Raw genomic sequence first — 11,069 nt, 5'->3', positions numbered from 1 at the left:
TTATGTTCATCTTGTACTCCTTAACCAAGACTCCGTCCATACCATTCGGTAATTTCTCCAGATCTTCTGCAGTCTCAGATAAAGTAACAATATCATCAGCAAATCTCACGGTTCTGATTTCCTCTCCTTGGATTGTTTCCCTTCCCAGATTCCTCTTTCATTTCGTTTACTGCCTGTTCTATATAAACAGTGAAAGGCAGGGGAACAAACTTCAACCTTGCCTAGCTCCTTCCTGGATTGTTGCTTCTTTTTTAAAGCCCGCGATTCTTATCACTGAAGACTGATTTTTATACAGATTGTAGATAAAACTTTTTTCTCAGCATCTGATACCGGCAGGAGTAGCTCGGACCAATCAACATTATCAAATGTCTTTTCAAGATCTACGAACGCCATGTTTGTGGGTTTGTCATTCTTAATTCGATCCTCTAAGATCAGACGTAAAGTCAGGATTGCTTCACGTGTTCCTACATTTCTTCTGAAGCCGAATTGATATTCTTCCAACTCGTCTTCAACTAGTTTTTCCATTTTTTTTCTAAATAATACGTGTTAAAGGTTTCAGGTGTGAGATACTAAACTAACGGTGCGGTAGTTCTCACACTTATCAGCACTGGCTTTCTTGGGAATAGGTATAATACCATTTTGCCTAAAATCGAATGGCACTTCCCCCGTTTCATACATCTTTCACACTAAATGAAATAACATCGCCATGATGGTTTCTCCTAAGACAGTCAGTAATTCAGAAGGAATGTCATCAATTCCATGTGGCTTGTTCCTATTTATGTCTCTCAAAGCTCTGTCAAATCTGTCCTCAAAACTGGGTCCCCCATTTCATCAGCGTCAACAGCATCTTCTTGTTCCAGAACCAAATCTTTACCTTCATACAAATGTTGGATATGTTCCTGGCATCTTCCTGCCTTGTCTTCTTTTCCTAGAAGTGGTTTTTCATATGAGCTCTTAATTTTCACACACCTAGTTTTCCTCTGTCCAAAGGTTTCCTTGATTTTCCACTATGCAGTATCTACCTTTCCTAGGACTATACAACCTTCAACAGCCTAGCACTTCATCTTCAGCCATTCTTCCTTAGCTGTCCTGCACTTTCTATCCACTTCATTATTTAATCGCATGTATTACTTTTTGCTCTATTGATTTTTTGCATTATTGTACTTACATCTTTCACCAATCAGGTCTAGTATCTCCTGAGTTATCCATTGATTCTTTGTGATATTTCCTTTCTTCCTATCATTTCTTCAGCAGCCCCATTTTGAGTATTATTACAACGTCATATTAGTCAATCACATAGACTGCCTCCCTTTTGTAACTTCCGAAATGCTGCTACCCACCTTTCGATGAACCATTCGTTAGTCTGGTCTCTCTACAGATACCCATCCGATATGGCTCCACCTGCTTCTCGGCTCTCTGCTTCATTGGGACACGCAAGCCTCCCCATCGTGGCAAGGTCACCCGGTTCGCAAGGGAGGCTTTCATTCCTAAGATATATTAATAGTCCATTTAGAATTTCAAATTACCTTATAGATAGTAATTTCGACTTCGAAGACAGGCTAATGTACTAGTTTATTAATACTAGCTGAAGAATATGGAAAATTTCCATTTTCCCTGTGCATGGCAAATATTTTCAAGTCATGTTCTATAACAGCACACAACAGAAAGGGGCTTCAAGTCACTCCGAATACTACTCTGGTGTGCCAGAATATTCTCAAATGATCAGACTTGTCCAACCATAAAAGTTTCAAAAAAGCTCTGTTTTCTCCAGCTAGATTGATCTGTAATGAAGCACCTTTTATATCAGCTACCACTCCAATCTTACCAATTCGAAGACGAAGCAAAAGTTGTGGAATTAATTCAATATTCAATTAAATTAATTCCTGTATCAATGAATTGGTTAAGAGAGGGCCATACTTGCTCCTTTGGGAAAGCATCAATGACTGGCCGAATGGGGATTGTACTGTTTTCTATAAAACAGGTCTATGTGGAAGATACTGTCCCTCGTTACACTATCCTCTCGGCATTCCTTCTATGATGCCATCATTTAACCAGCCACTTCAGGCAACATCATAACGCTCAAATGAATCGCTACCCTTCATCTTCTTCACTTTAGAGTCCAATATACGCTTTTGAAGTTTGCTTGGAAGGAGTTAGTGGTCATCTAACCTGGTCAACTGAGACTCATACTTCCCAGCTTCGTTTACACAAACAGTTCCCCTGAAATGGTCCTTGACTTAAGGTTTTGTTTCGACCTTGCTGGTTTTCATTAATGGATCCTCAATTCCTCAATTCCTAAGTCACTGAAGTCCCAAAAATTAGTTAACGACTTCCCAACGGACACCATTGACAAAACTATAATTGAATGGTTATCGTTCTTTGAACTTTCATTATTTTCCCCATGATTGCCCGTCCCAAATGAGCTTCGATAGCTACAAGACCACACCATAGATCCTTCTACCTGGCATTCAACAGCTTACAACAAACGCCCGCTTAAAATACTATATCACTAGGACACCCTTTAACATAAGTAAGCTTTATTCTCTCGTTCTCCATTTCTTTCAAAATTGGACCTTTTTGAGCTGTAGGTACATTTGAACAAATAACCTCCTGATCCAAAGCATAAAAACTTACTTTATAATACTGGTGTTTATATGGCTTGGAATGGGAACCTCCAAGGTGTGCATGCACCACACTACCATTGCCTACGTATAGGTATACCATCTTTTGTGCTAAGTCACTTCTTACATAGGATCTCTGAGAACCATCAACGAGCAGTACTCGTACTGATCTTTCAGCAAAACCCTTAAGCACTGCTGTCAACGTTTTCAAAAGAACGTGTCCACAATTGAGGTGCTGAGAACCATAGTGGGCCAAATCCACCGACAGTCGAAACTGAGTTAATCAATCAATCAATCAATCAATCAATCAATCAATCAATCAATCAATCAATCAATCAATCAATCAATCAATCAATCAATCAATCAATCAATCAGTCAATCAATCAATCAACCAAACAATCAATCAATCAGTCAATCAATCAATCAATCAATCAATGTCAATACTGATCTGCATTTAGGGCAGTCGCCCAGGTGGCAGATTCCCTATCTGTTGCTTTCCTAGCCTTTTCCTAAATGATTTCAAAGAAATTGGAAATTTATTGAACATCTCCCTTAGTAAGTTATTCCAATCCCTAACTCCCCTTCCTATAAACGAATATTTGCCGCAGTTTGTCCTCTTGAATTCCAATTTTATCTTCATATTGTGATCTTTCCTACTTTTATAAACGCCATTCAAACTTATTCGTCTACTAATGTCATTCCACGCCATCTCTCCGCTGACAGCTCGGGACATACCACTTAGTCGAGCAGCTCTTCTTCTTTCTCTCAGTTCTTCCCAACCCAAACATTGCAAAATTTTTGTAACGCTACTCTTTTGTCGGAAATCACCCAGAACAAATCGAGCTGCTTTTCTTTGGATTTTTTCCAGTTCTTCAATCAAGTAATCCTGGTGAGGGTCCCACACACAGGAACCATACTCTAGTTGGGGTCTTAAAAGAGACTTATATGCCCTCTCCTTTACATCCTTACTACAACCCCTAAACACCCTCATAACCATGTGCAGAGATCTGTACCCTTTATTTACAATCCCATTTATGTGATTACCCCAATGAAGATCTTTCCTTATATTAACACCTAGATACTAAAATGATCCCCAAAAGGAACTTTCACCCCATCAACGCAGTAATTAAAACTGAGAGGACTTTTCCTATTTGTGAAACTCACAATCTGACTTTTAACCCCGTTTATCAACATGCCATTGCCTGCTGTCCATCTCACAACATTTTCGAGGTCACGTTGCAGTTGCTCACAATCTTGTAACTTATTTATCACTCTATAGAGAATAACATCATCCGCAAAAAGCCTTACCTCCGATTCCACTCCTTTACTCATATCATTTATATATATAAGAAAATATAAAGGTCCGATAATACTGCCTTGAGGAATTCCTCTCTTAATTATTACAGGGTCAGATAAAGCTTCACCTACTCTAATTCTCTGAGATCTATTTTCTAGGAATATAGCAACCCATTCAGTCACTCTTTTGTCTAGTCCAGTTGCACTCACTTTTGCCAGCAGTCTCCCATGATCCACCCTATCAAATGCTTTAGACAGGTCAATCGCGATACAGTCCATTTGACCTCCAGAATCCAAGATATATCTTGCTGGAATCCTACAAGTTGAGCTTCGGTGGAATAACCTTTCCTAAAACCGAATTGCCTTCTATCGAACCAGTTATTAATTTCACAAACATGTCTAATATAATCAGAAAGAATGCATTCCCACAGCTTACATACAATGCTTGTCAAACTTACTGGCCTGTAATTTTCAGCTTTATGTCTATCACCCTTTCCTTTGTACACAGGGGCTACTATAGCAACTCTCCATTCATCTGGTATAGCTCCTCCGACCAAACAATAATCACATAAATACTTCAGATATGGTACTATATCCCAATCCATTGTCTTTAGTATATCCCCAGAAATCTGATCAATTCCAGCCGCTTTTCTAGTTTTCAACTTTTGTATCTTATTGTAAATGTCATTGTTATCATATGTAAATTTTATTACTTCTTTGGCCTTAGTCTCCTCCTCTATCTAGACATTATCCTTGTAACCAACAATCTTTACATACTGCTGACTGAATACTTTTGCCTTTTGAAGATCCTCACATACACACTCCCCTTGTTCATTAATTATTCCTGGAATGTCCTTCTTGGAACCTGTTTCTGCCTTAAAATACCTATACATACCCTTCCATTTTTCACCAAAATTTGTATGACTGCCAATTAGGCTTGCCATCTTGTTATCCTTAGCTGCCTTCTTTGCTAGATTCAATTTTCTAGTAAGTTCCTTCAATTTCTGGAGCCGATGACCTTCGATGTTAGGCCCCTTAAAACAACAAGCATCATCATCATCATCATCACCTTCAATTTCTCCTTACTTCCACTGCCATTTCTAACTCTGTTTCTTTCCAGTCTGCACCTCCTTCTTAGTCTCTTTATTTCTCTATTTTAATAAGGCGGGTCTTTACCATTCCTTACCACCCTTAAAGGAGCAAACCTGTTTTCGCATTCCTCAACAATTTCTTTAAACCCATCCCAGAGTCTGTTTACATTTTTATTTACCGTTTTCCACCGATCATAGTTACTTTTTCGAAACTGCCTCATGCCTACTTTATCAGCCATATGGTAGTGCCTAATAGTCCTACTTTTAAGACCTTCCTTTCTATCACATTTATTTTTAACTACCACAAAAACAGCTTCATGATCACTAATACCATCTATTACTTCAGTTTCCCTATAGAGCTCATCTGGTTTTATCAGCACCACATCCAAGATATTTTCCCCTTTGGTTGGTTCCATCACTTGCTTCCTGTCGTTCACACATCTCCAACTATGTTGGTACTTATATCAGCTTGCCTTACGTTGTTGGTACCAACGTGAAATACTACCACCTTCTCCTTCCCCTCCTTCTACTTTCCTCAATATCTGCCTCAACCTAATTCCTGGATAACATTCTACTCTGGTTCGCTTTCCTCCACACACTTTCCCCACGTGTCTAACGATGGAATCCCCCATGACCAGAGCCTCAACCCTACCCACTTCATTCGATCCCCTCCCCTCCTGGTCAGCCCTGTCTTTCCTGTTAGCTGCAGAAGCTACATCCTCCTCCCTTTTCTCCTTCCCATGACCCTGTTCCACCTGTCTTTTCCTATCCTATCCTCTACTCTACATTTCGATTTCCTACCTTTCCCCTTCCTCGTACTTCCACACATCTCAGCAACAGTTCCCTGTCCCTCATCTTCCCTCTGTTGTTCTACCTGGAGTGACTCGTACCGATTTCGCACAGACACCGCTAGATGGCGGTTCATTTCTGAGTCAGATATTATCTCTTCAACTGGGCTATCTACACGTCTTCCCGTTTATGTGCTACAGGGTCACAAAATATCAACCAAATTGAAGTATCCGCTGGACGTAGTGCCATAGTGGACCAATCCCTCGCTTTCTCTGAGTCACGTGATATGAGTAGTATCATGACGGACATTGGCCATGAGGAGAATATATACAGTCATACAAATTCGAAGAAAAGAAAAAGCGTCTATTTTTACAAGAGGAGGCATTGGGTGTATAATGCAGGAATACATAACCGCGAGAATGATAAAGGGTATGTGTACATGTGGGGTGAAGATACAGCGCGAAGGGGTCCAACAGAAGTAGGTTCATGTATTCTGTATTACCTGAGGAACGTCAGCACTACAGCAAATAATTTAATATTGAATTTTCACGACCGCATTGTAATCGAATCCGACTTTCAACCTATTAGGTCGTGTTGCGTACATCTAGCGTTACATCTAGAGGATGCGGGTTCGGATACCACTGGTGTCCACTTGGCCATTTTTTCTGTATTTAACATCTCTTCTACACGTACTAAATATACGTAACACGACCTAATAGGTTGAAAGACAGTTACGATAAGAAATCATTTAATAGACACTTGTGGTGGTCAAAATGGGAATCAGTGGGCCACATTAGTTCATTATTCCCATGTTAAAATTATTGATCTGAAGTTCTTAGAATCTGGCCATTCATATTTGCTGAATGACAGAGGTTTTAGTACATCAAAACTTCAAAATTTTACGCAAAATCACTGTTCACGGTAGAAGATTATCTTACTTCAGTTGAGGATTGTAGGCAAAATAAGCCCTTTAGTGTAAAGAAAATAGAATAGAAAGATTTTGTGAACCGGAACATTAAGGAACTCTCAAAAAAGTTTGCGATTCATAAGAAAACGGTAGATAGGGAGAAAATTCAGTGGCTCAAAACTGGGTGGTTTAATTTCCCGTGTAATGAACCTCTTTAGATTAAGTTCACGTACACACTCAGTGAAATGGAGGAATGGAAAATCCTTTATATTTCATCTTCTTGTAAGGGCAGGCCATCTGTGAAGGTAACATCTTCAGCATTTTCACCATGGGAACTGAGTTCTGCTTAAAGTGTGCCCATTAAGCCGGCAAAAGCTGAATATGATAATTTAATTGCCATGCTTCCATTCATTCCACTATTTAAATATAAGTATTTGCAATAATATGATGTAGCTACGTCAAAATGAAGTAGCTTATAGTGCCTCGTGGAGCTGGTCTACTGGCGTATAGTTAAATTTCATACTTTCCGTTTAGAGACAAAGTGGGCCAAATCCACTCCAGTCAATGATGGTATTCATTTACTTTTACTGTCTTACTAATAAAAAGTCCGTATACAGTTGTTTAACTCTTGTTTAGTTATACAGTGAATAAACCCTGTATAAGCGTTTAACATTTTTCTTACTAATAAACGAGGTATACGCATATTATTACTATACAGCACGTATACACTCGTTCCAAGGCGTAGGAATCTCTTCCTGCAGTTCACTGATGTATTTCGCACGTTCACCGCCTTTATGATCGCTTCTGCTGGTTATCTACGAGCAAAATTTTCCGGAAAGTCGCACAGTAGCACGGCATATCGAAAAGGCAGTGGCAACACTAAGTGAGAGTGAGACAGCTGAAAATTGGCTTATACTGATATCAACAGTCCTTCAGCTTGCTTGTGTAATGAACGCAAAAAAAAAAAAAAAAAAAAAAAACCAAACAAGAAATGGAAAGGCATAAGAAAAGATCAATAGCTCCAAACTGGGATAGTACGTAAAACATAAGCAATTGTAATTGAATCGGCGAGTTGAAAAGTATGCACATTTCAAAATCCTTACTTTTCAGGAGAAAGGAAAACCTGTTTTGTAGCTAAACGAAAGGTTTGATCAAAAAAGTTTTTATTAGGCATTTATACATCATTTTTCTGCGTATTCAACTACAAAGTATGTAAATCATGTTACGTACGGTTTTCAAGTTATACCATTTTTTATGTCAAGAAATATGTCCCTTTTTATACTCAAATTTGAGAAAGATCTAAGATCTTTGTAGAGGCAGATAATGTATAATAAACTCGCAATATCAAAAGTCTATTAAGCAGTAACACATTATTACACAAAAATACGCCCCACCATAATTTCTTTTATAGTTATTCAAAGTGTTTTACTTTACGAAGATGTCTAGCCTCCATAACCTCTGAATGGTGTATGTCTTCTATGTTTAAAATATCGTGAAGTTCATCAACGTTATCGTCCATTCTTTCAATGCGTGTTCAATGTTAAATGTATAAGTCGAATATTTCACCACGATTATATTACTGTAGACAACAAATACCACGAAAATAAATGTTCACTCGTTTCTTTTTACGCTACTTGCTGCTATACAGCGCTTATACAAGGGTCCTGTTCTGTATAAGCAATTCAATGAATAACTATAACAGATGTATACACAGGAGGCTTATACACGGTTTATTAGTAACGAATTTCACATGAACGGTGTATAAAAGTCATACACCGTTTATCAGTAAGACGGTTAGTTTGTATTCAAATGCCAGATATTTTTGGCACTTTTATAGTGATTAATGGATATATTAACTATAATATGCAAATATTGCAGTCTATGTAATCTTTGTCTGTGAATTATAGCAGTGACTAAATTTTAAGCCTAATGTTCTCCATTTAAGAAAATGGCATTTGGCCCACTATGGTTCACAGCCATTCAATTTACATCTGACAAATTGTTTTTAACAGAAGGACCCTCAATTTTATCATATTTTACTAGCACACTGGCTTTGTAACACATCAGCGATACAGGCCTACAGTCACGCACAATATATATTAGAATTTTTGTACATTTCGTATTAGTATGGTTAGGTTTCAAGCAACCATACAACATTGTTTTTCTCTAACGACCTTCCTCTTCTCATCCAAACTAAGCTTACGAGCTTTATAACAGTCCACACTGTTATGAGTCCCCTCGCGTGTATGGTTTGTGTGATCGTACATTAATTAGACAAGCAGCAGTTGATAATAGTTTATTTTCACTAATATCTTTGTCTTTGGAATTTAAATGACATTCTTCGATAGTCATCGATATCCTCTTTTCTTTTATTACCTCTTACAAGACCGACTCCAATCCTCAGACCGTAATATAAAAAACATGGAGGCCGAAGTAGCTGCTTGTATTAGCTAATACGAAAATATCACGTTCATATTATATAAACGGCAGTAATTTAACATGACAAATGTAACATCATAGGGAAAATCACTTTTACTCGTATGAAAACGCTTCGCCAACAAGTACGCACCACATATAATCAACTAGAATCACGCATATTCTACTAGAAAAGAGACCACAAGCTAATTACTTAGACATTTCAATTCGTCAAATAACGATTTGTCTTAGATTTCACTTCTCTGGATAGATGAAAATACATCATAAAACTGTTAGAATGATATTTCTTACATAATTTTGAATCTTTCAAAATAAATTAAGGTGCGAAATTCCTCGATTTATTCGCTCTCATGAGAACTATGAAACAATTTGTAGCCTTAGTTTTGAAGTGGTGAACAACTTCTTAATTTCACCATCCAATGAATGAGCAGTACACCCGAAAGATAATGTTATTGGCTTTACGTCCCAATAACTACATTTTTTACGGTTTTCGGAGACGTCGAAGTGCAGGAATTCAGTCCTGCAGTAGTTTTCTTACGTGCCAGTAAATCTACTGACACGAAGCTGACGTATTTGAGTACCGTCAAATACCACCGGACTGAGCCAGGATCGAATCTGCCAACTTGAGGTCGGAAGGCCAGCGCCTTTACCGTTTGAGTCACTCAGCCCAAGTACACCCGAAATGATTATGTTAACCCAATGAACGGCCCTGGTAATGTTAACATAATGTTGACATATGGCATAACAGCACTTCACACAATGATAGTGACTTTAGTGATGAAACGTTCAGACACTAAAGATATGATAGGTTTTTGCCCATTAAATAACATGAGTGCAAAAGCTCTATTGACTAAACATCGATATTTAACCACATGGACAAGCTTCAGTTCGACGCAATCTGTTTGATTACAGATAACCACAGCATGAATCGGAAAGTGCTGGTAGTGTAAAATCCTACATTACAAACCCAACTAATCCCTCTAAGTCACTATTTCTTCTCTGTAACAGTATACAGATTGCTCCATCTGTTTTGTTATACTCCAAGATCCAGCCAAACATTTCCGCAGGCAAAGCACAAGTTATTGTAAAATACACTTGCATCTAAATCACTCGACACTTTGAAGCACATGGACACTGACGGATATCACAATATCAATTATATTCTAAATTAATATAATTCGAGGAACACGAATAGTTTGGAAGTAGAGAAATGGCTTCTCTAACCTCAGATTTATCCTCAAAATGATGTATGCACGTTACAGTTTTGTCATGGACTTCAAAATAATCACGATGTATATTCCTAATCCACTTCTCTCGTAATGTTCTATTCCGTAGGAAAAGAATAGTTGAATGAGAGGCATTGCCACAGTTATACTAAAACCAGGTCCACCTAGTGCACTCACGTTTTAATGGGAAAAAAATTGGATCAAAACAAGCATATTCTCACATTACTGCGTATAATTTCAGATCCTATGTGTCCACTGACTCATATATATACACTCACACACTTATATTCTACAAAGAAACTTACATTTATCGCCAACTTTCATAAAGTTACACCGACGACAAACGATAACAACAAACCAAAACAAACCCACATTTCCAACAATTCCGGCTACTCGATTCACCATCTTTGAACGATCGAGAGTAGCATTAAGGTCTGAGGATTTGAGTCGGTATTGCCAATTACTTCAAAAATGACATTAAGCTCCCAAGCTTTGAATTTTGCGTTGCCTCACGTGACGTAAGCGAACTTCTCTGCCAAAGGCATAGCAGGTCCTCTGAGTGGGGAAATCATTGCAGCATACCTCTCCGATGTCACACATAGTGCCTCCAAGCTAGGAAGCTTGTGTTTCTATGCGATCATACACGGACAAAAGATCAGGTTTATCAATACAGGTTGTTAAATTTAAAGTTAGTTTATAAGAA

This window comes from Anabrus simplex, chromosome 4, assembly GCF_040414725.1.
Source record: "Anabrus simplex isolate iqAnaSimp1 chromosome 4, ASM4041472v1, whole genome shotgun sequence".
Classification (NCBI taxonomy): Eukaryota; Metazoa; Arthropoda; class Insecta; order Orthoptera; family Tettigoniidae; genus Anabrus; species Anabrus simplex.
The sequence above is the reverse complement of the archived record's forward strand: the minus strand, read 5'-3'. Positions refer to the sequence as shown.